Source organism: Dendrobates tinctorius, unplaced genomic scaffold (assembly GCF_039654945.1).
Source record: "Dendrobates tinctorius isolate UK_male_01 unplaced genomic scaffold, ASM3965494v1 ptg000021l, whole genome shotgun sequence".
In the NCBI taxonomy this organism is placed as follows: Eukaryota; Metazoa; Chordata; class Amphibia; order Anura; family Dendrobatidae; genus Dendrobates; species Dendrobates tinctorius.
The window spans coordinates 32,056,500-32,083,576 of NW_027361689.1; positions in this window are offsets into that span (position 1 = coordinate 32,056,500).

Here is a 27,077-nt window from a genome sequence, read left to right on the forward strand (position 1 = left end):
TAACCTTTGTGCAATCACGTGCAATCCATACTGGGCCTAACACCGTCTGAGCCTGCCTCATGCTGTATAGACATATATTTTGAACGTGAACGCTATCCATACATGTTATCCAGGGATACGGTACCCTTTCTAACCTTTGTGCAATCACGTGCAATCCATACTGGGCCTAACACCGTCTGAGCCTGCCTCATGCTGTATAGACATATATTTTGAATGTGTACGCTATCCATACATGTTATCCAGGGATACGGTACCCTTTCTAACCTTTGTGCAATCACGTGCAATCCATACTGGGCCTAACTCCGTCTGAGCCTGCCTCCTGAGACATATATTTTGAATGTGTACGCTATCCATACATTTTATCCAGGGATACGGTACCCTTTCTAACCTTTGTGCAATCACGTCCAATCCATTATGGGCATAACACCGTCTGAGCCTGCCTCATGCTGTATAGACATATATTTTGAATGTGTACGCTATCCATACATGTTATCCAGGGATACGGTACCCTTTCTAACCTTTGTGCAATCACGTGCAATCCATACTGGGCCTAACACCGTCTGAGCCTGCCTCATGCTGTATAGACATATATTTTGAATGTGTACGCTATCCATACATGTTATCCAGGGATACTGTACCCTTTCTAACCTTTGTGCAATCACGTGCAATCCATACTGGGCCTAACACCGTCTGAGCCTGCCTCCTGAGACATATATTTTGAATGTGTATGCTATCCATACATGTTATCCAGGGATACGGTACCCTTTCTAACCTTTGTGCAATCACGTGCAATCCATACTGGGCCTAACACCGTCTGAGCCTGCCTCATGCTGTATAGACATATATTTTGAATGTGTACGCTATCCATACATGTTATCCAGGGATACGGTACCCTTTCTAACCTTTGTGCAATCACGTGCAATCCATACTGGGCCTAACACCGTCTGAGCCTGCCTCATGCTGTATAGACATATATTTTGAATGTGTACGCTATCCATACATGTTATCCAGGGATACGGTACCCTTTCTAACCTTTGTGCAATCACGTGCAATCCATACTGGGCCTAACACCGTCTGAGCCTGCCTCCTGAGACATATATTTTGAATGTGTACGCTATCCATACATGTTATCCAGGGATACGGTACCCTTTCTAACCTTTGTGCAATCACGTGCAATCCATACTGGGCCTAACACCGTCTGAGCCTGCCTCCTGAGACATATATTTTGAATGTGTACGCTATCCATACATGTTATCCAGGGATACGGTACCCTTTCTAACCTTTGTGCAATCACGTGCAATCCATACTGGGCGTGAGAACAGCTGGCGAGCTGTTAAGCAAGCTACAGCACCTGTCCAGACAAGTACAGGGATTCCCTAGCGAGGAGACTTATTTGATTGTTTTCAATGTTGGGACAGCAATTTTTGGGGAGCACTATACTCTGGAGAATAATAGATGGGGCCCACCATACACTGGAACATTCCAAAGGTGGACATCAGACACTGGAGCAGCATTTACAGGGCCCATTATACACTAGAGCATTAGAAATGGGGCCCATTATGTTTGGAGCATTATTTGGGCCCATAAGACACTGGAGCTTCATCCATGGGGACCAACATATACTGTAGCATTATGTGGAGCTCATCATATACTGTTTCAAACATTATATGGGACCAATGATTCTGTATGGAGAAATAGATGGGCCTCGTCATGAGATGTAAAAAGTGAGGTATTTTTCATTGTACTATACCGCTATTTATCTGCCGTATCGGAGCATGATGAGTTGTGGTATGTGTTAAAGGGGCGCTCTTTCGCCCAGGGCACATGAAAACCTGCAGCCAGCCCTCCCCCCCCACAACTTTAGCCAAATAACCCCCATTTTTCAGTGCGTAACTTGTATTATGAAGTTAATTAAGGTAGACAAGCTTAAGTAAGAAGAATTGATGCTTTTGGCATTCAAATGGGCACTGTAGGTGTGTTTCCTGTCATCTTCTCACTGCCGACTTTTATTCCCCATTGACTTACATTGGGTTTCGTGTTTCGGGACGACCCCGACTTTTCCCTATAATCGGAAGATCTTGCTCGACTCGACTTTTGGAAAAGTCGGGTTTCACGAAACGAAACGCGACCCTAAAAAACCAAAAGTCGCTCAACTCTAGCCATTACATGTCCGTGGCTGCATGTGCGCTACACTGAAAAGGCCAGCGTTTGTCGCTTACAGGTGCAGATAACCTGCTGAACAACGTTAGTGATGGGGATCACTGATGACAATTATTACCCGCGAACAATGATTTCCCAGTAAGTGCAGGTCAACCGCAGTTCCGGAATTAGGCCTAACCGTCATTCCTGAAAAAATGAAAAACTTACGTGTGCAAACCACAGGTGCTGTTGCTTGCTTAGCAGCTCGCCAGCCGTTCTCACGCCCAGTATGGATTGCACGTGATTGCACAAAGGTTAGAAAGGGTACCGTATCCCCGGATAACATGTATGGATAGCGTACACATTCAAAATATATGTCTGTACATCAGGAGGCAGGCTCAGACAGTGTTAGGCCCAGTATGGATTGCACGTGATTGCACAAAGGTTAGAAAGGGTACCGTATCCCCGGATAACATGTATGGATAGCGTACACATTCAAAATATATGTCTATACATCAGGAGGCAGGCTCAGACGGTGTTAGGCCCAGTATGGATTGCACGTGATTGCACAAAGGTTAGAAAGGGTACCGTATCCCTGGATAACATGTATGGATAGCGTACACATTCAAAATATATGTCTGTACATCAGGAGGCAGGCTCAGATGGTGTTAGGCCCAGTATGGATTGCACGTGATTGCACAAAGGTTAGAAAGGGTACCGTATCCCCGGATAACATGTATGGATAGCGGACACATTCAAAATATATGTCTGTACATCAGGAGGCAGACTCAGACGGTGTTAGGCCCAGTATGGATTGCACGTGATTGCACAAAGGTTAGAAAGGGTACCGTATCCCCGGATAACAATTATGGATAGCGTACACATTCAAAATATATGTCTGTAATTCAGGAGGCAGGCTCAGATGGTGTTAGGCCCAGTATGGATTGCACGTGATTGCACAAAGGTTAGAAAGGGTACCGTATCCCCGGATAACATGTATGGATAGCGTACACATTCAAAATATATGTCTGTACATCAGGAGGCAGGCTCAGACGGTGTCAGGCACAGTATGGATTTGACGGCCCAGATTACACAGCGGAGCAGCAGGGAGAGGTAAAGATTGCAAATGCTGGGGCCCTGCCCAAGCAAGGGGGGCCCACTCGTGGGCGTCGGTACTGGCACTGGGCCCCTCATAGTACGGCGGTGTGTCTGACGGCGGGTGTGCACCACCACCGTCAAAGACACTTGATTGCAATATGAGGGACCCTGTGCCAGTGCCCGCACCCAAGAGTCGGCCTACCCACCTCTCCAGGGCAACAGCACTCGCACGGTGTCGTGCGCTAGGTGGTGACCCCGGCCATGGGGGGGAGGCAGCACAGTTAGGGTGTTTTAGAAAGTGGCATATGTTGATGTTGGACATTCAGCTGATGCAAAAGGTGAAATAGGTGAAGTCCCAGGAAGAGGTGGACCAAAGCAAGCCATTTTTCTGTCACCCTATGTGTCATCAGGGGAAGGTGGGACAAAATCCTTGGAAACCCATGCATGGTTCATTTTAATGAAGGTTAGATCATCCACATTTTGGGTTGACAGACGGGTCCTTTTTTCTGTCAGGATTGATCCAGCTGCACTGAAGACACTTTCTGATAGCATACTTGCAGCTGGGCAAGCGAGCTCCTGTAAGGCATATTGGGCCAATTCAGGCCAGGTGTCCAGTTTAGCGGCCCAATAGTCAAAGGGGAATGACCTGTGTGGGAGAACATCGATATGGGAGGAAAAGTAGTTTGTAACCATAGTTGACAACTGCTGTCTCCTGTCACTTTCCATCGATGCAGTATTACCAGTTGTGTGAGCGCTATTTGAAAAATCAGTCCACAACATTGTCATGAAACCCCTGTCTCCAACGCCACTTCTGCTGTGTGCACCACGAACACCTCTGCCAAGCTGCCCCCGGCCCGTACGGCTCGTGTGAGAACCATCACCGCTGCTGTGTGCTGGGAATGCCTCAAGCAACCGATTTACCAGAGTTGCTTGTTTATTAGCCAATATTAGGTCAAGGTTCTCCTGTGGCATGATGTTTTGTAATTTGCCTTTATAGCGTGGATCCAGGATGCTGGCCAACCAGTAGTCGTCATCGTTCATCATTTTGGCAATGCGTGGGTCCCTTTTTAGGATCTGCAAGGCATAATCTGACATGTGGGCCAATGTTCCCGGTGTCAATGATGCACTGCGAGTGCTGGGTGGAGGAGCACTTTCTGGCAAATCCACATCCCTCCAGTCACGCACAAACCCTGTACCAGACCTTGCCACGCCAACATTTTCACTTGCCCCACGAGATGCATCCTCCTCCCCTAAGTAATCATCCCCATCATCCTCCTCCTCCTCCTCTTCTTCCTCCACCTCGTCCAGGAGACGTCCCTGAGCAGACAATGGCTGAATGTCATCAAGGATTCCCTCCTCCTCTTCCTCCTCATCAACATTGGCTGCAGATGCCTGCTCCTTAAGGTGCATCAAAGTTTGCATGAGCAGACGCATAAGTGGGATGCTCATGCTTAGGATGGCGTCGTCTGCGCTTACCAGCCGTGTGCATTCCTCAAAACACTGAAGGACTTTACAGAGGTCTTTCAGCTTCGACCACTGCACACCTGTCAACTCCATGTCTGCTCTCAAAGTGCCTGGCCGTGTATCCTCCCACAAATGCATTATGGCCTGCCTCTGCTCGCACAGCCGCTCCACCATGTGCAGGGTGGAGTTCCACCTTGTTGCAATGTCGATGCGGTGGTTGGAAACGTGGAGCAATCGCTGCAGCTTCTGCATACGAACGGAGTGTACAGGCGACCGGCGGATGTGCGCGCACAGTCTTCGCACCTTCTGGAGCAGGGCTGTTAACTCCGGATAATTTTTGAGGAAGCACTGCACCACCAGGTTCAAGGTGTGAGCCAAGCAAGGTATATGGCTGAGTTTTGAAAGGGCTATGGCTGCCACAAAATTACGGCCGTTATCACTAACTACCTTGCCTGCCTCAAGATGTACACTGCCCAGCCATGACTCAGTTTGTCGCTTCAAGTACTCGGTCAGCACCTCGGCGGTGTGTCTGTTGCCCAAACACATCATCTGCAACACAGCCTGCTGACGCTTTCCACTAGCTGCTCGATAGGGGGACACATCGTGTGCAACAGTGGCAGCTGCAAATGGAGTGCTCGTACGACTGCGCTCTGTGGACGAGCTTTCGCTTCTGGAGGAGGAGGAGGAGGAGGGTCGAACGCCTACAGCCAACTGTTTCCTATACCGTGGGCTAGGCAGCACTGTCCCACCACCGCTGTCCCCTGTGGACCCTGCATCCACCACATTAACCCAGTGCGCAGTGATGGACACGCAACGGCCCTGGCCATGCCGACTGGACCATGCATCAGTTGTGAGGTGCACCTTTCCGCTCACTGACTGCTTGAGTGCATGGACAATGCAGTCTTTCACATGATGGTGGAGGGCTGGGATGGCTTTGTGAGAGAAGAAGTGGCGACTGGGTAGGTCATAGCGTGGTACTGCATAGGCCATGTGTTTGCGGAAAGCTGTGCTTTCCACCAACCGAAAGGGCATCATCTCAAACGAGATTAGTTTGGCAATGTGGGCGTTCAAACCCAGTGTACGCGGATGAGAGACTGAGTACTTTCTTGACCTACTCATAGTGTCTGGGAGGGTGAGCTGGACTTGAGAGCTGCATATGGTGGAAGTAGCGGTGGACAGGGCGGACTGAGAGAGGGTTGATGATGGTGATGGAGTTGGTGTTCTTTCTGATGGCCTAGAATCAGTCTTTCGTTGATATAACAGTGGGATTCCCTGACTGCTGTGGCCTTGCAACGACACCTTAACATTTGCTGCTGTGCTAACCGGTGGGCTTACAGTGGGGGAAACAATGTAGCGTTGCTGACTACCTTCGTTGTGATCAGTTGCACATGTGGCACTTGAGGTTTGGTGTTGTGTCCACGCTTGCAAGTGCATGCTGGTTAAATGTCTAAGCATGCAACTGGTATTCAAATTTTTCAGATTTTTCCCTCGGCTAAAGGTCTTTGCGCACTTCTTACAGATAACCTTGGCCTGATCATGAGGATTTTGTTCAAAAAAGTGCCACACTGCACTCTTCCTACTTTGGCAGACATTTTGCGGCCTAGCACGCTGTGATCTTTTGACCCTCTGGACAAGCTGTCCAGCAACTCTTTTGATGTTTGGAACCTGTCTTTGGAGTGCTCCGGGCCTGCCAGATAACAGCTGTTGCGATGTCGATGTCTGCTGTGGATGCTCCTCATCTGAGCTATTGGAAGCAGCACCCTCTTCCCCCAATGGATGCCAATCTGGGTCAACAACTGGGTCATCCATCACCTCCTCTTCTATGTCATGTGCACCTTTCTCTGTGTCACCGTGTATGGTGGTATAGTGTGCGGGAAGGGGCACCTGAGTCTCATCAGGGTCAAAATCTGGCTCTGTACACTGCGAGGACAATGTAGTGCTCTGAGTGAATGTACCAGCAGAATCATCCATCAGCGGCTGTGCATCAGTGCACTCCATGTCAGATTCATCTTGGCCTGGGTAATTCACCATTTGACTTGATAATCCAGGCATGGTATGTGAAAACAGCTCCATGGAGTAATCAGTAGTATGGCCTGCATCATCCTTCAATCTTGGTTGGGGTGAAGGACACAAGGAAAGGTGTGGTTCATGAACATGAGCCTCCAATGACGACTCAGTGCTTTTACTTTTTACAACTGAAGAAGAGGAGGCGATAGAGCTGGAGGCTGAGTCAGCAATGTAAGACAAAACTTTTTCCTGATGCTCTGGCTTTAAAAGCGGTTTGCCAACTCCTAGAAAACTAAGCGTTCGAGGCCTTATGTAGCCAGACGATGACTCAGGCTCAACACCTCCTGCATTCGGTCCTATTTTGCTCTTGCCACTACCATCAGATCCACCACCAACACCATCATTACCAGCTGCCAACCCCCACCCAATTCCACTGCCTCTTCCACCAGCCTTCCTCATTTTTGGTAGAAATGTAGACAAAATCCAACAAACTATATAGTAATGTAAAACAAGGTACAAGGTGTCTATAGGACAGGGGAGATTTTGAATTTCTGCACACACTTGTGGACACTGTACACTTTTGGATTGTGTGAGGCCCACTGATATCTGAGCGCTATGTCACAGGCTCGATGGCACAGCTGTGACAAAAGTGACGAGAGGATAAGGGAGATTTTGAATTTCTGCAGACACTTGTGGTCACTGGACACTTTTGGATTGTGTGAGGCCCACTGATATCTGAGCGCTATGTCACAGGCTCGATGGCACAGCTGTGACAAAAGTGATGAGAGGATAAGGGAGATTTTGAATTTCTGCACACACTTGTGGACACTGGACACTTTTGGATTGTGTGAGGCCCAATGAATATCTGAGCGCTATGTGACAGGCTCGATGGCACAGCTGTGACAAAACTGACGAGAGGATAAGGGAGATTTTGAATTTCTGCACACACTTTTGGACACTGGACACTTTTGGATTGTGTGAGGCCCAATGAATATCTGAGCGCTATGTGACAGGCTCGATGGCACAGCTGTGACCAAAGTGACTAGAGGATAAGGGAGATTTTGAATTTCTGCAGACACTTGTGGACACTGGACACTTTTGGATTGTGTGAGGCCCATTGATATCTGAGCGCTATGTGGCAGGCTCGATGGCACAGCTGTGACCAAAGTGACTAGAGGATAAGGGAGATTTTGAATTTCTGCACACACTTGTGGACACTGGACACTTTTGGATTGTGTGAGGCCCACTGATATCTGAGCGCTATGTCACAGGCTCGATGGCACAGCTGTGACAAAAGTGACGAGAGGATAAGGGAGATTTTGAATTTCTGCACACACTTGTGGACACTGGACACTTTTGGATTGTGTGAGGCCCAATGAATATCTGAGCGCTATGTGACAGGCTCGATGGCACAGCTGTGACCAAAGTGACTAGAGGATAAGGGAGATTTTGAATTTCTGCAGACACTGGACACTTTTGGATTGTGTGAGGCCCAATGAATATCTGAGCGCTATGTGACAGGCTCGATGGCACAGCTGTGACCAAAGTGACTAGAGGATAAAGGAGATTTTGAATTTCTGCACACACTTGTGGACACTGGACACTTTTGGATTGTGTGAGGCCCACTGATATCTGAGCGCTATGTCACAGGCTCGATGGCACAGCTGTGACAAAAGTGACGAGAGAATAAGGGAGATTTTGAATTTCTGCACACACTTGTGGACACTGGACACTTTTGGATTGTGTGAGGCCCACTGATTTCTGAGCGCTATGTGACAAGCTCGATGGCACAGCTGTGACCAAAGTGACTAGAGGATAAGGGAGATTTTGAATTTCTGCACACACTTGTGGACACTAGACACTTTTGGATTGTGTGAGGCCCACTGATATCTGAGCGCTATGTCACAGGCTCGATGGCACAGCTGTGACAAAAGTGATGAGAGGATAAGGGAGATTGGATTGCTTTTAAAAAAGCAGTTTGCAGAGCAGTGGGTAAACAGCAATGCCAGCCTGTCAGGAAGCCTTAAAAGGCAGCCCAACAACCAACACCACTGATACACCACAATATAGCCTCCCCTTGCACTGCACACACAGTGACTGGTGTGTTGTGCAGGCCAAATCGCTAGCAGCAGAAGCAGTTTTTTTTTCTTCTCAGCAGGACAAAAAAAAAAAAATGGGATTGCTTTTAAAAAAGCAGTTTGCGGAGCAGTGGGTAAACAGCAATGCAGGAATGTCAGGAAGCCTTAGAAGGCAGCCCAACAACCAACACCACTGATACACCACTATATAGCCTCCCCTTGCACTGCACACACAGTGACTGGTGTGTTGTACAGGCCAAATCGCTAGCAGCAGAAGCAGTTTTTTTTTCTTCTTAGCAGGACAAAAAAAAAAATTGGGATTGCTTTTAAAAAAGCAGTTTGCGGAGCAGTGGGTAAACAGCAATGCAGGAATGTCAGGAAGCCTTAGAAGGCAGCCCGACAACCAACACCACTGATACACCACTATATAGCCTCCCCTTGCACTGCACACACAGTGACTGGTGTGTTGTGCAGGCCAAATCGCTAGCAGCAGAAGTAGTTTTTTTGTCTTCTTCCCTGCCTAACGCTCTCCCTACAGAATCAGCAGCAACCTCTCCCTATACTGAGATCGGCAGAAGATGGCGGTCGGCGTGCACGCCCTTTTATACCCACTGTGACGCCCACCAAAGCAAGCCAATCACTTGCATGCCCTTCTGAAAGATGGTGGTGACCCCTGCCTATGTCATCACGTTGCCCACAGTGTCCGTGGATACTGATTGGCTGAAAAAGAGCGCAAAACAAACTTTTGAAACGCGACTTTGGCGCGTAAGTCGCCGACCTCGTGGCCGACCTCATCCTAGGGTCGGGTTTCGTTTCATGAAACCCGACTTTGCCAAAAGTCGGAGACTTTTGAAATTTTTCGACCCGTTTCGCTCAACTCTACTGGTGACCATTAGAGTTGAGCGATACCGTCCGATACTTCAAAGTATCGGATCGGAATGGATCGGCCGATCTTAAAAAAAAGTATCGGTATCGCCGATTCCGATACCGGAAGTCCCATTCAAGTCTATGGGACTTCCGGTATCGGAATAAGAAAAACCCTGTTTTTGCCTTGTACAGCCTCTCTGGGGTCTGTACGGGCCTTTCGGGGGGCTGTGCCGGCCTGCCAGGGGGTCTGTTCAGGCTCCCGTGGTCTGTGCCGGCCTGCCGGGGGGCTGTGCAGGCTCCGGTGGGCTGTGCCGGCCTGCCGGGGGGCTGTGCAGGCTCCGGTGGGCTGTGCCGGCCTGCCGGGGGGCTGTGCCGGCCTGCCGGTGGTCTGTGCAGGCTCCGGTGGGCTGTGCCGGCCTGCCGGGGGTCTGTGCAAGCTTCGGGGGTCTGTGCAGGCATCGTCCGATGGGACTACAAGTCCCATCGGGCGATGCCTGCTACCATGACAGTGATTGACACATTAGCCAATGATGGGACAGTAGTAGTCCCATCATCCGGCTAATGTGTTGAATGTAAAAAAAAAAAAAAAATTACATGCTACATACATACTACATTCATACTACATACATACTACATTCATACTACATTCATACTACATACTACATACATGCTACATTCATACTACATATATACTACATGCAACATACATACTACATATATACTACATGCATGCAACATGCATACTACATATATACTACATGCAACATACATACTACATATATACTACATGCTACATACATACTACATACATACTACATATATACTACATGCATGCTACATACATACTGCATGCTACATGCATGCTACATACATACTACATACATACTACATGCTACATACATACCACATACATACTACATACTTAAAAAAAAAAAAAGTCCCTAGTCTCACTTTATGCCATTGCTGTGTGGGAATTTCCCACGCAGCAATGGCATAAAGTGAGACTAGGGACTTTTTTTTTTTAAGTGGCGGAGGAATACAGTGCGGAAGGATACCTACCTTCCGTCATTGGATTCCTGCAGCCCGTAGAGAACGGCAGCATCAGCTGATGCTGCAGTTCTCTACCCAAGATCGTCGTGGGACACACTCGTGGACTGCTTCGGATCGTGGGTGAGTATTTTTGTGGTTTGTTATGTTAATATTTATTCCGTAAAAGACAATGGCTTCGGGGAACAATGTGACAAGTATTGGTAAGTATGTTACTCTATGTTATATGTACTGTATGTCTATGTATGTATTGTATGAATGTATTGTATGTAGTATGTATGTAGTATATATGTGGTATGTATGTAGCATGTAGTATGTATGTAGTATGTATGTAGCATGCATGTAGCATGCAGTATGTATGTAGCATGCATGTAGCATGTAGTATGTATGTAGCATGCATGTAGTATATATGTAGTATGTATGTAGCATGTAGTATGTATGTAGTATGTATGTAGTATGTATGTGGTATGTATGTATGTAGCATGCATGTAGTATATATGTGTTATGTATGTAGCATGCATGTAGTATGTATGTAATAATAATAATAATTTTTATTTATATAGCGCCAACATATTCCGCAGCACTTTACAATTAAGCGGGGACATGTACAGACAATAAATTCAATACAAGTTAAGACAATTCAAACAGTGACATTAGGAGTGAGGTCCCTGCTCGCAAGCTTACAATCTACAAGGAAATGGGGGGACACAGTAGGTGAAAAATGCTTGTTAATTCAGGTCTGGCAATTATAATAGGGATTTTCATATAAAGCTGCATGATCCGGTCATCAGCCCGTGTGTTTAAGTGCAATAGACAAGTATCAAGTGCAGTTATCATGTGCATGAAGGGTGTGGAGACAGATGAATAGTAGGGTGCAGATTCAGAATAATATTTGGAAGGAGGGAACAGGGCAAAGTTAGCTTGCTGGGTAGTTGATGTGGTAGGCTTGTTTGAAGAGATGGGTTTTCAAAGCGCGCTTGAATAGGTCAGGGCTAGGTATCAGTCTGATCGCCTGGGGAAGTGCATTCCAGAGAGCTGGAGCAGCACGAGAGAAGTCTTGGAGGCGGAGGTGCGAGGTTCGGATTACGGGGGATGTTAGTCTTAGGTCATTTGTAGAACGGAGGGCACGTGTAGGGCGATAGACAGAGATGAGAGAGGAGATATAAGGCGGTGCAGAACAGTGGAGACCTTTGTGGGTGAGAGAGATGAGTTTATACTGGACCCTGTAGCGAATAGGTAGCCAGTGTAATGACTGGCACAAGATGGAGGCATCGGTGAAGCGGCTGGACAGAAATATGACCCTGGCTGCCGCATTCAAGATGGATTGGAGAGGAGAAAGTTTGGTAAGAGGGAGACCGATCAGAAGAGAGTTGCAGTAGTCCAGGCGAGAATGAATAAGAGCGACAGTAAGAGTCTTAGCAGTTTCAAAGGTGAGAAAAGGTCGGATTCTGGAGATGTTTTTAAGATGCAGGTGACAAGAGCGACTGAGTGATCGGATGTACGGAGTAAAGGAAAGTTCAGTGTCGAATATGACCCCAAGACAGCGGGCATGCTGCTTGGGAGTTATGGTTGAACCCTCCAGGGTTATTTCGATGTTAGGTAGAGTGAGGTTAGTAGAGGGGAGAAACACAAGAAGTTCAGTTTTAGAGAGATTTAGTTTCAGATAGAGGGAGGACATGATGCTAGAGACAGCAGACAGACAATCCTTGGTATTTTGAATTAGGGTAGGGGTGATGTCAGGGGAAGAAGTGTATAATTGGGTGTCATCAGCATAGAGATGATACTGGAACCCAAATCTGCTGATTGTTTGTCCAATAGGGGCAGTGTATAAAGAGAAGAGAAGGGGGCCTAGGACTGAGCCCTGCGGGACCCCGATAGTAAGGGGACGAGAAGAGGAAGAGGAGCCGGAAAAAGATACAGTGAAGGAGCGGTCAGAGAGGTAGGAGGAGAACCAGGAGAGGGCCGTGTCCTTGAGGCCTATAGAGCGGAGCATAGTGAGGAGGAGCTGGTGATCCACAGTGTCAAATGCGGCAGAGAGATCCAGGAGAATCAGCAGGGAGCAATGACCTTTCGATTTAGCTGTTATTAAATCATTAGAGACTTTAGTGAGGGCAGTTTCAGTAGAGTGTAAAGAGCGGAAACCAGATTGTAAGGGGTCGAGAAGAGAGTTATCCGAGAGATAGCGGATTAGACGGGAGTGGACCAGGCGTTCCAGGAGTTTAGAGATGAAGGGAAGGTTAGAGACAGGTCTGTAGTTAGCAGTGCAGTTCTGGTCCAGGGATGGCTTTTTAAGTAAAGGGGTTATGATGGCATGTTTAAATGAGGAGGGAAATATACCTGAAGAAAGAGAGAGGTTAAATATTTTAGTCAGGTGAGTGGTGACCACTGGTGAGAGAGACTGCAGGAGCTGTGAAGGAATAGGGTCACTGTTGCAGGTTGTAGGCCGAGCAGAAGCGAGGAGCTTGGAAACTTCTTCTTCTGAAACAGGCTCAAAGATGTCTAGTGAGCTTGAGGTGCGGCAGGGAAGGGGATCCAGGCACTGAGGAGATAGGGCTGAGATATCCTGATGGATGTGGTTGATTTTTTCTAGGAAATAAGTGGCCAGATCCTCACCGCTGAGGTTGGTGATGGGGGCCTGTACTTTAGGTTTCAGGAGGGAGTTTAAGGTTTCAAAAAGTCGTCTTGGGTTGTTGGATAGTGAGGTGATGAGGGTGGTGAAGTAGGATTGTTTGGCCAGATGAAGGGCAGAGTTATAGGTTTTGAGCATGAACTTATAGAGGATGAAGTCTTCTGCTAAGAGAGATTTTCTCCACTGCCGCTCTGCACACCTCGAGCAGCGCTGAAGAAAGCGTGTTTGCGTTGTGTGCCAGGGCTGCCGTTGTCTGTGTCGGGTCTTTCTGCGCATAGAAGGTGCTGCTTCATCTAGGGCATTCTTCAGTGTATTATTGAAGTGTGACAATGCTATGTCTGGACAGGAGAGGGTGGAGATGGGGGCTAAAGATGTGTGGAGATTGTCCCTAAGCTGTTGGGTATTAATGGTACGTGTATTCCGATAAGTTTGGTAAGTGGGGGTGTTCCGGGTGAGGAGACAATTCTTGACAGAGAAGGAAAGAAGGTTGTGGTGCGAGAGCGGGAGGGGTGAATTAGTAAAGTCGTGCAGCGAGCCGGGACGGGAGAAAACCAGGTCCAGAGTATTCCCGTCCTCATGTGTAGGAGAATTAGTAAACTGTGAGAGGCCGAATGAAGAAGTTAGAGAAAGAAGATGAGAGGCAGACTGGGAGAGCGGATCATTGATGGGGATGTTAAAGTCTCCCATGATGAGGGTGGGGATGTCACAGGATAGAAAGTGAGTAAGCCAGGTGGTGAAGTGGTCTAGAAACTGGCGGGAGGAGCCTGGAGGGCGATAAACGACCGCCACTCGTAAGGAGAAGGGCTTAAAGAGTCTGACGGCATGGACTTCAAAGGAAGGAAATGTAAGTGAGGGAACCGGGGGGATGACCTGGAAAGCACATTGTGATGAAAGGAGCAAACCAACACCTCCACCCTGTCTGTTCTCAGGTCTGGGGGTATGTGAAAATTTTAGCCCACCAAACGAGAGAGCGGCAGCATCGGTGGTGTCTGAATGCTGGATCCAGGTTTCTGTAATAGCCAGAAGGTTAAGGGAATTAGAGAGAAAAAGATCGTGAATGTAAGTCAGTTTGTTACACACAGACCGTGCATTCCAGAGAGCACATTGGAAAGTGAGAGGAGAAGGCATGCACTGAATTTTAATGCAGATGGAGGAGAGTAACGTATGCTGGTGGAGGGAGGCCCAGGGTTGGGGGAGATGTCACCTGCAACTATTAAAAGGAGAAAAAACAGAAAAAGCAGGTGGTGGGATGATTTGTATGAACGTTTTGAGTGCTGCATGGTGGTTTTGGATGGTTTGGTGTGGGTAAGAAATGTCAATAGAGCCTCAGAGTTATACATGGGAGAGGGGAAAAGGGAGGGGTGGATATGCAGAGAGTGCACAAAATGTGTAAAAGGGCAGGCGAGTTGTTAGAAAGCAGAGGTGAAGACAAAAAAGCAGCAGGTTGATATGATCAATGCATATGTAGTACGACTGACCAAGAAGCATGCGTGCATGAAAAACTTATGCACCTTACCTGTCTCCTGCCCTGTCCAACTGCATTGTCTAACTGCAAAACACTTGATCCCGTTGCACTTAATATCTGTTGCACGCGTGCTATCCCAACCAGAGCTAAATATATATGAAATGAAACGTCTGCTAGCTTCAGCCACCAAAAGGCCACAATCAGTAATTAACCAATTAGCACAAGGCCAGAGCAGGCATTACTATGCAGGGTAAATAACTAACGCTGGACAAGGCCATCAAACAGAGAAAGGGAAAAAAAAAACCTTTCTACACTTCAAAGCAGAAACCAAATAGTTAAAAAAAAAAAAAAAAAAAAAAATTAAAGACCCACCACAGGAGTGATGGAATGAAATACCATAAAAATATCTGGCAATATATGATGCAGTTCACACTTGTCAGACAGCATACATGGATGATGGAATGAAATACCATAAAAATATCTGGCAATATATGATGCAGTTCACACTTGTCAGACAGCATACATGGATGATGGAATGAAATACCATAAAAATATCTGGCAATATATGATGCAGTTCACACTTGTCAGACAGCATACATGGATGATGGAATGAAATACCATAAAAATATCTGGCAATATATGATGCAGTTCACACTTGTCACAACAGCATACATGGATGATGGAATGAAATACCTGTGTGAAGAAGAGAAGAGAGGAACATCAGCTTCAATGCATTGTCTAACTGCAAAACACTTGATCCCGTTGCACTTAATATCTGTTGCACGCGTGAGCCCGCACCATATATGTAGTATGTAGTATGTATGTAGTATGTATGTAGCATGCATGTAGTATGTATGTAGTATGTATGTAGGATATATGTAGTATGTATGTAGTATCTATGTAGCATGCATGTAGTATATATGTAGTATGTATGTAGCATGTAGTATGTATGTAGCATGCATGTAGTATGTATGTAGTATTTTTTTTTTTTTTTTTTTAACATTTAACACATTAGCCGGATGATGGGACTACTACTGTCCCATCATTGGCTAATGTGTCAATCACTGTCATGGTAGCAGGCATCGCCAGATGGGACTTATAGTCCCATCGGACGATGCTTGCACAGACCCCCGGACATCAGCACAGCCCCCCGGCAGGCCGGCACAGCCCCCCGGCAGGCCGGTACAGACCCCCACAGGGTGCACAGACCACCGGCAGGCCGGCACAGCCCCCCGGCAGGCCGGTACAGACCCCGGGCAGTCCACACAGCCCCCCAGCAGGCCGGCAGAGACCCCCGGAAGGCCCGAAATGACGGCGCATCATGATGCGCACACACCGCGCATCATGATGACGTCAGGCTGTCAATCAACTTTGAACTTCCGATTCCGATGCCGACTTCCGATATTGAAAAAATATCGGAAGTCGGTATCGGAATTCCGATACAGCAAGTATCGGCCGATACCCGATACTTGCGGTATCGGAATGCTCAACACTAGTGACCATCTGAACAACTCAGCCTGGGCACCTTCCTGCCATAGCAGCTTTATCCCTACATCTTTCAGACTGTCTCACTGCTGCTCCTTACTCCTTGCCCTCGGAAAGGCTGCCCGGGCTCTGCTGCCTAGCCAGGAAGTATCTCTCCTAGATTCAATTGCTCTGCACTGCACTGCTCTAACTCCTCCCCACTGGGAAGACCCCTATGCCACCTGTACCTAAACTAACACTCCTAATTCCTATCTCTACTTTGCCCCCATCTGTTGTAACTCCACTATTGTCCTGTACTACTGCTATTTCCTATTCTGTCCCTATTCCTATACTCAACACATGGTACATTTACATTACAACCCATATCAAATATATTCACATTACTGAATATTAGGGAACCACACACAATTGATAGACTAGAGAAGGGGAAGCATAGGAGGGTCCCTGTCACCTCCTTACACTCCTCCCTCCTAAAATATAGTCATCCCCGACCATGGCGGCAACTGTAAACTGTAAAACAGCATATGTAAAACATCAATAATGTTAATACAGTCTCAATTCAATGCTTCTTGCGCGTCAACCGTGACCCCGGCTCTACTATGTTGGAGCCCTGGAACAAAGAGTTCAAGTTCCTTTAACATAGATCCAACTGACCCCGGTCCCGTGGCTCCTAGGACCCATACACATAAGGTGCTAAATAACAACAGTTCAGGCCCGTGGGCGAGTCCTTTCCGGCTCCAGGTATCCAAGCACAAGAAACTGATGAAAACAAACACACTGGCCTGGTGGCCAATTCAGCAAAGTTCGATATATTCCTGACCTGGCTTGCTCCTCGGGTCCTCCTGCTCAGGCTTTCCCCCTCCCTCCTTTAGTAAAGTATGGTCCCTTTAAAAATAAGTGCACTGCTTTTATACTCTGAGGGGACAGTTCTGGGTTAAAACAATAAAAAGTCAGTATTAAAACAGTTTAGTACTTAAAGCAGTCGCACACACAGTCCATGTTCTCCCAAGTGTGATTAACCCTTTTAGGGTTTTAGTCCCGTAATCCAGCAGGGGATGCACAAACTTGTGCAAAAGAAAACTTGGAGGAGGGTGAAACAAACAAAAAGTTCTTCAACTGTTACCATACTAGTCGCCACTGATACCCAGTTATGACTGACACACAGTCCTGTTGCCGTCCAGGGCTCCTTGCCCTTCCGGAAACGCAGAACAGTGTCTCATATTTTTCTCCAGGGCAACTAGCACAATACACTTAAAGGGACTCTTTTATCAATGCAGGGGCGCCACCCAGCATAATGGGCCACATTCTGGCCCTGAATAATAATAAACATGTTGCCCAAGGATCCACTGGAGGACGACTCACCACTGTCCCTCCAACTTCTTTCCTCTGCCAGAGGCTGATTCATGGTACCTGGAGCCTACTGCTCGCGTGAACTGACTGACTGCAGACACCATTTCCTTTAAGGGCGCCTCTGGGCTACTGTGGGGTTTATGACTGTTGTAGTTGGCCACACACAATACTATGCCTCCCGCGCCAGTCTCTCCTCGATGCCGGAGACCACTTTCTCCACCACAGCATATGGTCGCCAGGATCCCTCTTTTTAAAATTCACTCGGTCCCACTCCTGTAAAGGACCGTCGAATGTAATGGACCCGACATTTACATAAATTTTTTCCCCGGTCTCGTCTTCCTGGATGAATCCATACCACTCGGATATGGCTAAAGTACCTCAGCAGGCCGAATGTCATCAGGCTGGACATGGTTCCTCCCCCTGGGTGCCACAGCTCCTCATGTATCCGGGGCTTCTGTTGTTTCTTTTCTTCTATGACTCCCTTCATTCACCAAGTCTCTATCACTATAGGGGCCCAGGTCTTGTCTAGGTAACCGCTGCGTGGAGATGTGAGGACCGGAGAAGATGGCTGGGCTGGAGCAGGTGCAGGGAATGGGGTAAGGGTCGGTGTCACACTCACTGAGGTGGCAGCCGGCTGCAACGGTCCTCCACTGCGGCCGCGTGATCTCGGGGTCACGGCCGCGATGGTCCCTCTCGCCACGTCTTCCGGCTTCTCTATTAATTCTTCCGGCTCCATCATCTCCACGTCCGCTGTGTTCCCGCTCTCAGCGATCTTGTCTTCTGGAAGACCAAACGGTAACCAATTCTCCAGTTCTCCTGTCCACCAGCCTCCGGGGTGTGAGTCTGACTTCGCCTGGGCTACGGATCACTCCCAGTACTGTTGGCCGATGCCTCAGCGTAATGACACGCTCCTTCGCTGCATCCGCACAGGTATCTCATTAGGAAATGGCGTCTCTCTTTTGGGCACGCCATCTTGCTCCTCGGGACTTCCCCCGTTCATTGGTTTAGCTACTTCTGGCTGCTCCACCCGTTAGGCTTCAGACCCCCCCATTCCTCAGGGTTCTGCTGCAGGGGTCAGGGCTTCTTCTTCTTTTGCCGCACCCATCTCGGGTACGCATCAGTCACCAGGAGACTTGGCCTCGGCCTAGGCCACTGCTTCCATTATCTTTATGCCCTTTTCTGCTTAGGGCCCCCACGGTAGGTGGCATCGCTCCCATTTTTCACGCCACTGACCGCCATCTTCATGTCAGTGATTGGCGCCAACTTTAAGTCTCTAATAGCCGCCATCTTTGCCATTTTCAAGGCTCCCCCTCTCTCTGCATTTAAGGCATCGCAATCCTGTTGACTATGCAAATTATGTAAGGCGGCCAAGGGTGGTAGTTGTGGCAACAGGCTGTACGGTTCCCACACCCTGGTGCCCCACAGATAAAATACAATGTCTCTTCTACTGCAGCAGTGCACTCACGGTTACTGTCAGAGTGCCCTCATCTTCTGACACACCGGCTCCACATTCCTTAGTTTCCCAATCCATCTCCGAAACATTACTCTTTTACAACAATTTAACTTTACTGAGCAGTAGGGTATTCATCACACATGCAGCACAGTGTACGCAGAGGAGCATCTCTCTAGCTTTCTGTCACGCGGGGCTTAGGACAACTAAGGCAGAAATACCTGGGGCCCCTGTGGTGTCCCTTTCACTAGGGGAAACCCTGTCTGACCCTCAACTCAGGGTTTTTGCTGAAGGTGCAAATGCCTGAGCCTCCACCCTTTCCTTATCTCCTGCTCAGCCCTGCACTTAACCCTCCACCCTCCACCCAGTGAGGAGACACACCACCAAAGCCCCCACACAAATAAAGACAGACAGGGAGAACTTAAACTGTACTGCGCCGCACACACACAGGAATATACAGTAATGTGAACAGGGCACAACTAAACACAAATATGGGAAGGAGAAAGGATAACGACGGATCATACGACACCAGATACGAATCTCTCTCTCTGCAACACCTCCACTCCAGACCGGAACCACTTGGTATGAAACACAAGCTATAATCGGCGACGCCCATAGGCCAGCACGACTATTTAAAGACCGTGGGCGTGACCAAACATCCAACCTGATCTTCAGCTAGATTAACCCCCGATAGCCTGAGAAACTCAAGCCGGCGCCACTGAGGCTATAGTGGACGGAGGTGGAACTACCTCTGCCTGCCGTTCGCTGTGGTGTGAATAGCGTCTGACATGACAGTACCCCATCTTCTACGAGGGACCCCAGGGCCCTCAAGACTCATAGGACCCGGCTTGTCCGGATGACGACGGTGAAAAGAACTGACCAGCCGATCTGCATGTATGTCCGAGGCTGGTACCCAAGACCTCTCCTCCGGACCATACCCCCGCCAGTGTACCAAATACTGAAGAGTACGGCGCACTACCCGAGAGTCCACTACCTTGGAGACCTCTAAATCGCCATCCACCATGACTGGAGGTGGCATCGGTGTCGTGTCCATAGAGCCTACCACCTTTTTCAATAAAGCCCTGTGAAACACGTTGTGTATCTTGTATACTGCAGGGAGTTCCAACTGATAAGCAACTGGGTTAATGATGGCAGCAATCTTAAAAGGCTCAATAAACCTTGGACCCAATTTTAAAGATGGAATTTTGAGTTTTATATTTTTAGTCGCTAACCACACCCATTCACCCGCACACAGGTCCGGACCTGGCATGCGTCTACTGTCAGCCACCCGCTTGTACCTCGCACTCATGCTCAACAATCGCTGTTTCACCCTCCTCCAGACCGATGATAATTGAGCTCCTAGCTGGTCCTCCTCCGGGACGCCCCCCGAGTCACCCTGACGTAAGGTACAAAATTGAGGATGTTGACCGTAAACACAAAAGAACGGAGACTCTCCCGATGACTCTTGACGGTGATTATTTAACGCGAACTCGGCCAGAGGCTGTAGCGTGCCAGCAGGACGGGCTCCGGGGCGACTTGGCCCTGGCACACGTGATGCAAGCTGCTACGTACGAGACCACGTCCTGCCGGATTTTGGGCCACCAGAAACTACGCGATACCAGCTCCAAGATGCCCTTAACCCCTGGATGACCAGCCAGTACTGAGTCGTGATGTTCCCTCAACACCTTAAGACGAAGATGAAGGGGTACAAATGATTTGTTGGCGGGAAGTCCTGGCGGTTCCTCCTCTTGGGCCTCGGCAATCTCCGCCTCTACCTCAGTCGTGAGAGCCGAAACCACTACACCTTCCTGGAGGATGGGTACCGGCTCTTCCCGAGGTTCTACCCCCGGAAAACACCTGGACAAGGCATCCGCCTTGGTGTTTTTAGCCCCGGGACGGTAAGTCACCAGAAAATTGAAACGTGTAAAGAACAGTGCCCAGCGGGCCTGCCTAGGAGACAGACGCTTGGCCGACTCCAGATAGAGCAGGTTCTTATGGTCGGTGATGACTGTGACCTGGTGAGCCGCCCCCTCCAAGAAGTGTCGCCATTCCTCAAAAGCCAATTTGATGGCCAACAACTCCCTGTTGCCGATATCATAATTCCGTTCGGCCGGCGACAGCTTCTTGGAGAAGTAGGCGCATGGATGCATATCGCTCAAAGATGAGCCCTGTGACAGTACTGCCCCCACTCCCACCTCAGACGCATCAACCTCCACCACAAAAGGTTTAGACACGTCCGGTTGCACCAGAATGGGGGCTGAAGCAAAACTGTTCTTCAGATGCTCAAATGCACGTATCGCCACCTCAGACCAGCTAGTCAGATCGGTACCTTATTTTGTCATGTCCGTGAGCGGTTTGGCTATAGTAGAAAAGTGTTTTATAAATTTCCTATAATAATTAGCAAACCCAAGGAACCGCTGGAGCGCTTTCAGATTATCAGGCCTTTCCCATTGTAGCACCGCTTGCACCTTAGCGGTGTCCATTTTAAACCCTGCGGCGGACACAATATATCCCAAAAAAGGCAACTCTTGAACAAAAAATAAGCATTTTTCCAGCTTAGCATAGAGCTTATTCTCACGGAGCAACTGTAACACCTGCCTGACATGCTCTAAATGAATGTCCCGGTCGCTCGAATAAATGAGGATATCATCCAGGTATACAATCACAAATTTCCCCAGGACATGAGCAAACACGTCATTAATAAAATGTTGGAAAACAGCAGGCGCGGTTGTCAACCCAAATGGCATAACCAGGCTCTCAAAATGACCCTCAGGAGTGTTAAAGGCCGTCTTCCACTCCTCTCCCTGACGGACCCTTATGAGGTTATACGCCCCCCTGAGGTCAAGCTTGGAAAACCACTTTGCCCCCGCCACCTGGTTGAACAAATCAGGGATCAAAGGCATAGGGTATGGATCACGGATCGTAATCTGGTTTAACTCCCGGAAATCCAGACACGGCCGTAACCCCCCATCTTTCTTCTTAATGAAGAAAAACCCCGCTGCTACAGGCGAGGACGAAGGCCGGATGTGTCCTTTGCTCAGACTCTCCGCGATGTAGTCTTTCAGAGCTTGTCTCTCTGGACCAGAAATATTAAACATCCTGGCCTTAGGTAATTTGGCCCTGGGTTTTAACCTAATCGCACAGTCATAGGCTCTATGTGGAGGCAGTTCTGAGCAACCCTTCTCAGAGAAAACATCCGCGAAATCCTGTAAAGCCTCCGGAAGGCTGGGCGTCACGGCGGACACACATGTGGCCAAGCAATTGTCCTGGCAAAAACCACTCCATTGGACTATGTCCTGAGTTTTCCAATCAATCACTGGGTTGTGCCTGGACAACCATGGAAAACCCAAGACCATTTGTGGTGGGAGATTACGGAGGACCCTACATGTAACCCACTCCGAATGTAGGACCCCAATGTGGAGTTTCACCTCAGCCACAAACTCCGTAATCTCCCCCTGAGGGAGGGGAGTGGCATTAATGGTAACCACCTGAATAGGATGAGGGAGTTTTTCGATCTTAAACCCGGCAGTGCGTGCAAACTCCTCATCTATGAGATTGGTGGCGGAACCGCTATCCACAAACACTGATATTGGTAGCTCTCTGCCCGCGATAATAACCTTGGCAGGGAGCATGCATTGAGATACCATCATGGAGGATATGCATACGCTCAGTTGGGTCTCCTCCATACCCACTGAGCTTAGTAGTTTTCCGCCGGTGTGACCTTCTTCGGTAGCACAGGACAAGCGTTAACATAATGATTCCTTTTACCACAGTAAAAACATGCTCCGGGCTTCGTGAACCCAGGGACGCGACGCTTAACCTGTGACACCCCCGCAATTTGCATAGGTTCAGTGGGCTCACCTGCAGCAACCACACTTGCACCCCTGCTTTCCCCCAGGGGTAGCGTCTCCTGTGCCCCCTGACGCAAACGGCGATCAATACGTATAACCAAACTCATGGCAGACTCTAACGATGCAGGAGTCTCATACATCAGGAGGGCCTGTTTAACTCTTCCTGAAACCCCATGAATATACTGACTCCGCAGCGCTGGGTCGTTCCACTGTGTGTCTACTGCCCAACGGCGAAATTCGGAGCAATAGTCTTCCGCCATACATTCCCCCTGATGGAGGGCGCGGATTTTAGATTCTGCTAGAGCTAATCTGTCGGGATCATCATAAATGAGCCCGAGTGCAGAAAAAACATTATCGACAGAATGAAATGTAGCAGAGTCAGCTGGTAAGGAAAATGCCCATGCTTGGGGGTCCCCACTCAGTAATGATAACACCAGGCCCACCCGCTGAGCCTCATTACCTGAGGAGACCGGGCGCATGCGGAAGTATAACTTGCAGGCCTCCCGAAATATGACAAATTTGCTGCGTTCCCCTAAGAATCGTTCTGGCAGCGGGATCTTCGGCTCTGCACCGACACCTGCAGATGCCGTTTGCACCTTCGCTACTACCAGGCCCTGCTGCTGAACTGCCCCTTTCAACTCGGAGACCTGTAAGGACAGCGCCGCCAACTGGCGGGTTATGGAATCCATGGGATCCATGGACTCCTGAAAAAATGTGGGCCGATTATAATGTCACGCGGGGCTTAGGACAACTAAGGCAGAAATACCCGGGGCCCCTGTGGTGTCCCTTTCACTAGGGGAAACCCTGTCTGACCCTCAACCCAGGGTTTTTGCTGAAGGTGCAAATGCCTGAGCCTCCACCCTTTCCTTATCTCCTGCTCAGCCCTGCACTTAACCCTCCACCCTCCACCCAGTGAGGAGACACACCACCAAAGCCCCCACACAAATAAAGACAGACAGGGAGAACTTAAACTGTACTGCGCCGCACACACACAGGAATATACAGTAATGTGAACAGGGCACAACTAAACACAAATATGGGAAGGAGAAAGGATAACGACGGATCATACGACACCAGATACGAATCTCTCTCTCTGCAACACCTCCACTCCAGACCGGAACCACTTGGTATGAAACACAAGCTATAATCGGCGACGCCCATAGGCCTGCACGACTATTTAAAGACCGTGGGCGTGACCAAACATCCAACCTGATCTTCAGCTAGATTAACCCCCGATAGCCTGAGAAACTCAAGCCGGCGCCACTGAGGCTATAGTGGACGGAGGTGGAACTACCTCTGCCTGCCGGACGCTGTGGTGTGAATAGCGTCCGACATGACACTTTCCCTGCCTTCAGGGCAGCCTCTATTCTTCCTGAAAACTCTCTCTTCTGGCAATTCCTGCCTCACTTCTGGACAATCCCTGTCTCATCTGTGTCTTCAGTCCCACCAGTTTCTTACCATCCCCTGGTCCGGTTTCAATGGGAAAAGGTGCCAGGTTCGCCATGTCAGCTTAACCTGCCCCAGTCGCAGACTCCAGATCCTTCTTGGAACAGTACTGTCTTTGCTGTTGACTGCCTGCACAACTCTCAGCCTGGGCCCCTTCCTGCCATAGCAGCTTTATCCCTACAGCTTTCAGACTGTCTCACTGCTGCTCCTTACTCCTTGCCCTCGGAAAGGCTGCCCGGGCTCTGCTACATAACCAGGAAATATCTCTCCTAGATTGAATTGCTCTGCACTGCACTGCTCCAACTCCTCCCCACTGAGAAAACCCCTATGCTGCCTGTACCTAAACTAACATTCCTAATTCCTATCTCTACTATGCCCCATCTGTTCTTATCCCACTATTGTCCTATACTACTGCTAGTTCCTATTCTGTCCCTAATCCTATACACAATACATGGTACATTTACATTGCGACACATATCAAATACATTTACATCAATGAACATTAGGGAACCGCACACAATTGATAGACCAGAGAAGGGAAGCATAGGAGGGTCCCCGTCACCTCCTTGCACTAATGCCTGGGCTCAGACCACCCACTGCGCACGCTAGGGCTCTCTACTACGGGAAGTTACTGACTCTTCCCACGCAAATCCCCTCTTTTTCTTCCTCACTTCCCATGCCCCTCCTCTGCAGGTCATGGGTCCTCTCCCATTTCCTTCCTCCCTGCAACACTTAATGCGGCCTTGGCAGTACCGGACCCGGTGCCCTATTGGTACCCACAGCCCGGTCTTCTTCCTTACACATCTGCCAGCAATGGGAGCTGCAAACAACTGATCGGTTGTTGAGGCTGACTACTAGACTCCCACCAATCTGATACTGATGGCGCATCCTGGTTATAGCTCATCAATATATACATCCTGGACAACCACTTTAACCATTAAAAGGAGACAATGCGAACACATGCTGTCCATGCAATATCCTATAAATGACACTAATATTGACATGTGATCCTATCCGTGCACATATCATATGGTGTAATTACACAGTGCTGAAATATCATCTATGGAAGCCCCTGGCAATCCCTGCATTATGGAAGTTACAATGTTCACAGGCATCAATATAAAACCTAGTTATGACCTAGATATAAAGATATTCATACTTCATCGATTCTGTTTCATGTTACGTTACTCTTGGGTAATTACTGTCATTAATTCTACTAAACTGGAATTATTCCGCAGGCATTAGCGCTAATTACAACGCATAGCGTAATATAGAATAAATGTATCCCAAACAGTCCCGATGACAGCAACATCTCGCAGCTTTTATCAGACCGGCCTGCCATAACATAAAGCATGCTGCAATCAGGCAGCACATGAACCCAACATGCTCGCAAATTAGGCCAGATTTATTAATGAGGGTCGTGTACTGTACAAACACTAAGGGACGCTATATGCCAATTTTTTTTAGATTTTTTTTTTCAAATGTCCACACACTGTTCCTGTGCTGCACTAAATGTTCTTATTTATCTGCCAGAAACTGGCTTCAGTGAAAGATATGTGAATATGTTCTATAGATTTCACTGATTGCTTGTAAAGAATTCCAAAGGTTCCTCCTTACATATTTGAGAATTAGAAGGATCACAGATCATGGACAATACGTGAATGTACAGAATTCCCCAAAACAGCACCATCATTATCTATAGTCCGGATCTGATATTGCAGAATTCAAATGTCGGCTTGTCGGGAGAATTCGTTTTTATGTAGCATGGATGGGTGTCGCTGGTGCAGTGGGATCATCAAACTGGAACAATGACAACTGGGTTGACTGGAGCGACGGCAGCGATGTAGCAGGGATGGAACAATGACAACTGATGCAGCAGATTATGCACATTGGTGGAGCAGAGATGAATTTGCAATGGAGGCTCAGTTTAGCCGAGCTGCCACAGTGATCTATTCTATTATTTCTAAACACTGTTTTTCGGTGATTCCTTTGTATCTCCGTTCATACTGCACCCACACACACAAATGATACACCATTTGAAAGGTAAACTTGCCTCCTTCAGTAAGAAAATAGCCAAGCAAAGCACACACCCACGATTTTATAACTAAATACAGTTTAAACATTAATTTTCATAAACCTGCAGTAAGGAAAAATGACCTGCAGGTGGCACCACACTACCTCAAAGCACACTACCACAAAGCTGCTTACTGACATCACAAACAAATCCAAACATTTGCCTTGGGGTCTTTCCAGCTTTCCAAACTGCTTGCCCAGCCTATTTCAGGCACATTGATGGATTGCACACTTCACTGCAGGTGAGTCACATATGCAAATACATTTGTACAAAGCACTGCTTTTTCGCCCCACACACACAAATGTTACACCATTTGAAAGGTAAACTTGCCCCCTTCAGCAAGAAAATAGCCAAACAAACCACACATCCACGATTTTATCACTAAATACAGTTTAAACATTAATTTTCATAAACCTGTAGAAAGACACAATGACCTGCAGGTGGCACCTCAACCGGAGGACATTTTTGGCCTCTACTTATCAAACCAATTTATTGTATTACCAATCTACATATATAAATACCTGTCTGTGTTCATCAGCTCATGAAATACATTTACATTTGACCAGTTTGCTTTTTCTGAAATTGCCTGCGCCCCCGACGACCAATGTGCAAAAATTTTGCACGGGC